The 5,322-nt window shown below is 35.8% G+C and overlaps 1 long non-coding RNA gene across 1 annotated transcript; it reads right to left on the bottom strand.

Moving 5' to 3' along the window:
- Nucleotides 1–53: 53 nt before the first annotated feature.
- Nucleotides 54–825, bottom strand: LOC114076565. Its single transcript, XR_003577563.1, has 2 exons — nucleotides 534–825; nucleotides 54–396 (listed from the first exon to the last, which is right to left on the bottom strand). It is a non-coding gene; the product is annotated as an uncharacterized LOC114076565 (long non-coding RNA).
- Nucleotides 826–5,322: the final 4,497 nt, after the last annotated feature.

Raw genomic sequence — 5,322 nt, 5'->3', positions numbered from 1 at the left:
TATATATATATATATATATATATATATTTCATAACCAGATGGAAATTAAAATATCATCACAAAACAAATTATCTTTTATAATTATGAGGCACACAAGACCTGCTTCATATGCTTGAAAGAGCCTGCTTAGTAGCCTTGATGAGTTGCCTAGCCTTGAAAGTTGGAACTATTTTTTATATCTAATTTTAGCCCTCCAAGTTAATTTTTACGCATCTCAACTAATTACATAAGATTTTTATCAGCTCCACCCCAACAATAACTCTGTACACTAAGTGTAGAATAGATCAAAAAATATTAAATAACCTAGTGTTTAGGCTAAGAATTGAACCTGAGACGACTTCATTGTGTTCCATCCTCTTGATTGACAACTAGAACAGACTCTTGTTGATCAGTTAACTAAAAGACAATTGCAAGTGATGTTACATATATAATTAATATAAATATTGATTAGTGATGCTAATAAAATGATATAGCATATTAAAATGGACTAATCATATATAAGTACAAAAATAATTTATAGGAATACATCAAACCTTAGTGGAGTGGACTTTAGCTCATATAGTATATATATGGAAGAGAATGAAGGTGTTACATGAAAGATAAGTGCCTCTCAGATTAGCCTTAGACAACGCCTAAAATCCAAATTTTAGGATCATATAATATAAACTTTAATTGTAGTAACTAAAGTCTAATTAGTTAAGACCCTTCATAAAAATGGTTTTAGGCAAGTCATCCTTGGCTATCAGAGCAGGCACTCTCTCTTCATGCAACACCTCTCTTCTACCTTTAAAATTTAAAATTTGACATTCAATATTATAAATTGATGATGCCAATACCTCATCCATAAGCTTGCTATATATATATATAGGCCTCTTGGATTTCAATGACTTAATTACCACAAGTCTATATGACTTTTTTTTTTTAAAAAAATATATATTTGGAAATTGTATGAAGAATCAATTTATCCTGATCTAGCTAGATTGAATAAAGTAACGTACATATTCTTGTTTTTTTATGCAAGGGGCCAATCGTATCCATTTAATGTTCATTCAGCTCAAGATGTTTGTGTATTGGTGATATATGGACTTGTTGAAGATAATAGTAGGAAGTAGAAAGGAATATAATAAGGAGAAGGATAAAGTAATTAAGTACGTGAAGGAGTTTATGTGGTATAATCTCATAAGTGGGGTCTGAAGAGGGAATACTTATCCCTATTTTACGAATTGAATGAGAAGTTATTTTCAATAGAACCTCGATTAAAGCAAATCAAAGCATGTATAAAATGTGAATACAATAGATACAAAGGCGAGTTGAAAAATAATTGAAACAAAGAAATTAAAACAATAAGTAGTGCTAATTAAAGTCAAAGAATAAGATGATAGGAGAGTACTAATCATAATACAGAGAAGACGGAAATTAGATGACGAGATCGTCGACTATTTACTAACCTAACCTGATCAGCTTCATAATCTCTTAATCTAAAGTAATATCCTCGATAAGCTGCGAGTGATCAATTATATCTTGTAAAATCAAACCCTCAACAAGTGTCTCTTGTTTGACATTCTTGAAAACAAAATTTGATCCTTCTTTGATAAAGAATCCAGAATAGAATACATATCTATCTAGGATTTGCTACAAATCTATCCCACTTTTTCTTTCCCTAATACTCAACTTTTGTAAGTTCCTTATTCCAATACTGTCTATTTCCCTTGCCATTTGTTGTCGATCTTCCCATGCATGCACCTACATTATTGTCAAAACCCATAGACTAAAAAATTTAGCTTTAATTTGTTTTATGATTTGACTTTGAAACAATCGATTCTTGAGTTCGCAAACATGTACCTTTTTCCATAGTTCAAAAGGTTATTCCAAGCTTCTTCATGAAAAAAGATTTAATTCCATGGTCAGCCATTGGTTTCGTTTAGTCTTATTGGTTTAACGCTAGTATCATGTTGGGAAAAAACGCGGACAAGCACAAAAATATATATGGTAAAAGTAATGAAAATAAAATGGGAAAATAACGGCACCAAGAATTTTACGTGGAAACCCTTCTAAATAAGGGAAAAAACCACGGATTAAGAGGAGCAATTGATATTACTATAGTAAGGAATTTTACACTGTGTAGTCACGAATACAATACTCAAAGTGACTACTACACACTCAAAAGGAACAACACTCTTTTGGTTTCCGTCTTACTAAAATATCGCTCACACTCTATTTTTCTTCACAGACTATTTTCTTGTATAGTCTATGGAATACCTCACTTTGCTCTCAAAATGATTTTTCTCTCTAACTTGGTGTGTTCTACAAATGAGCAAGAATGCTCTATTTATAGAAGGATAAAACCATGTCTATGTCACTAATGACATATGTAAACATAGCAAAGTCAAGAATGGTTGCAAATCTTACCAATTTGCCAACTACCAAATCTTTTATTTTCAACTCCAATTACTATTCCTTTTTAACAATTGCTTGTACCAATTGAATAGCTAAAGTTGACTAAAAAATGGGATGGATTCAACAAATCTCCCCCTCCAGTCCCATTTACTGGAAGAAGGTATCTTCAACTTCTTTAGAGAGAGCTCATACCCACAAGTTCTTTGCATAACTCGAACTTGTCTTTCGGTATCATCTTGGTCAGCATATCTGCAGGATTTTCACTTGTGTGAATCTTTTTGACGTGAAATGATTCATTCTCCACTTTCTCACGAATCCAATGATATCTGACGTCAATGTGTTTTGTTCTTGCATGGTACATGGAGTTCTTGCTCAAGTCTATTGCACTCTGGCTGTCACAATAGACAATATACTCCATCTGATTCAAACAAAGCTCTTGAAGAAATCGCTTTAGCCATATCATCTCCTTGCCGGCTTCAGTAGCCGCAATATACTCAGCTTCAGTTGTAGATAGTGCAACACATTTCTGCAACTTTGACTGCCATGATATAGCTCCCCCTGAAAAAGTAAACAAATATCCAGTAGTGGATTTTCTGTTATCAAGGTCACCTGCCATATCAGAATCTGTATAGCCTTTCAAGATTGGATTTGATGCTCCAAAACACAAGCATTCATCTGAGCTTCCTCTAAGATACCTGAGTATCCATTTCACAGCTTCCCAATGCTCTTTTCCCGGATTTTCGAGAAATCTACTGACAACACCAACTGCGTGAGCAATATCAGGTCTAGTGCACACCATTGCATACATTAGACTTCCGACAACGGAGGAATATGGAACTTTGGCCATGTTCTCTTTTTCCTCCCTAGCTGTAGGACACATCTTCTTGCTCAACTTCATATGACCAGCAAGAGGTATACTAACAGGCTTAGCATTCTTCATATTGAAGCGCTCCAGTACGCGTTCAATGTACTTCTTCTGGGACAAATAAATCTTCCTTTTATCTCTAAGACGAGTAATTCTCATGCCCAAAATTTGCTTGGCATGACCCAAGTCTTTCATAGAAAAAGACTTACACAACTCTTTCTTCAGCTCGTCAATCTTGGAAGTATTCTTGCCCACAATCAACATATCATCCACATACAACAAAAGGATGATAAAATCTTTGTCAGAAAATTTTTGTACAAATACGCAATGATCTGAAGAAGTCTTCTTATAGCCTTGCTCCCCCATAACAGATTCAAACTTTTTGTACCACTGTCTGGGAGCTTGTTTTAGGCCATAGAGACTCTTTTTAAGTTTGCATACAAAATTTTCTTTACCATCTACTTTGAAGCCCTCAGGTTGTTCCATATAAATCTCTTCTTCTAGGTCACCGTGAAGGAAAGCCGTCTTCACATCCATCTGCTCAATCTCTAAATTAAGACTAGCAGCCAAACCTAGAACTGTGCGAATCGAGGACATTTTCACAACAGGAGAAAATATTTCGTCAAAGTCAATACCTTTCCTTTGACCGAATCCTTTAACAACCAATCTAGCTTTGTACCTGGGCTTCAAGTTGTGTTCTTCAACTTTAACTTTGAACACCCACTTGTTCTTCAAAGCTCTCATGCCCTTGGGCAATTTTACCAACTCATAAGTGTGGTTCTCATGCAAAGACTTCATCTCGTCTTGCATGGCTTCAATCCATTGATTCTTGTGCTCATCTTCCATGGCCTCCTCATAACATTCAGGTTCTCCCCCGTCAGTGAGTAACACATACTCATTGGGTGAATAACGGGAGGAAGGAAACCGCTGTCTTGTGGACCTCCGAAGCGGAATATTTGATTCGTCCACAACTTCATGAGCAACAGGATCATCAATAACAATATCATTGTTATTATCAACATCAACATGTTGATTCGATACATGATTCTGGGCGTCACCATGATTATCAAACCCAACAACATCATGCACACTTGTGTGAGGAACTTCATCATGATGAACTATACCATCAAAATTTGAAGATTCTACCTTCTCCGCTTTGTCAATATCTTCAATTGTTTGATTCTCCATGAAAATAATGTCACGGCTTCTCACAAGTTTCTTTTCAATTGGATCATATAGCCTGTAACCAAATTCATCTAGGCCATATCCAATGAAGATGCATTGCCTTGTCTTGGCATCTAACTTTGACCTCTCATCTTTCGGCACATGTACAAAAGCTTTGCAACCAAATACTCTCAAATGGTCATAGGAAACATCCTTTCCATACCAAACACTATTTGGTACATCACTTTGCAAAGCAACAACAGGAGATAGATTAATAACATGTGCAGCGGTCAATAAAGCCTCACCCCAAAATGAGTTTGGCAACTTTGCTTCAGAAAGCAAACATCTAACTCTTTCCATCAAGGTCCTGTTCATCCTCTCAGCCAAACCATTAAGCTGAGGAGTCTTGGGAGGAGTCTTCTGGTGTCTAATACCTTGATGCTTGCAGTATTCGTCAAATGGTCCACAATATTCACCACCATTATCAGTACGAATACATTTCAATTTCTTTCCAGTTTCTCTTTCAACTGAAGCCTGAAACTGCTTAAAGACACCTAACACTTGGTCTTTAGTCTTCAAGACATAGACCCAAAGTTTTCTCGAGCAATCATCAATGAAAGTGACAAAGTAAAGTGCACCACCCAATGTCTTTGTCTTCATTGGACCACATAAATCAGAGTGCACTAACTCAAGCAACTCTGTCTTTCTCGAAGGAGGGTAGGACTTAAAGGAAACTCTATTTTGTTTACCAGCCAAGCAGTGCTCACATTTTTCTAATTTAGCACTTTGGAAATTTGACAATAATTTCTTCTTGGCTAGAACATTAAGTCCTTTCTCGCTAATGTGGCTAAGCCTCTTGTGCCATAATGTTGAAGAACTATCGCTCTCAACCGCAT

The sequence above is a fragment of the Solanum pennellii genome, chromosome 3 (genome assembly GCF_001406875.1).
Source record: "Solanum pennellii chromosome 3, SPENNV200".
In the NCBI taxonomy this organism is placed as follows: domain Eukaryota; kingdom Viridiplantae; phylum Streptophyta; class Magnoliopsida; order Solanales; family Solanaceae; genus Solanum; species Solanum pennellii.
Note: the sequence above shows the minus strand (reverse complement) of the source record. Positions and strands in the feature narration are given on the sequence as shown.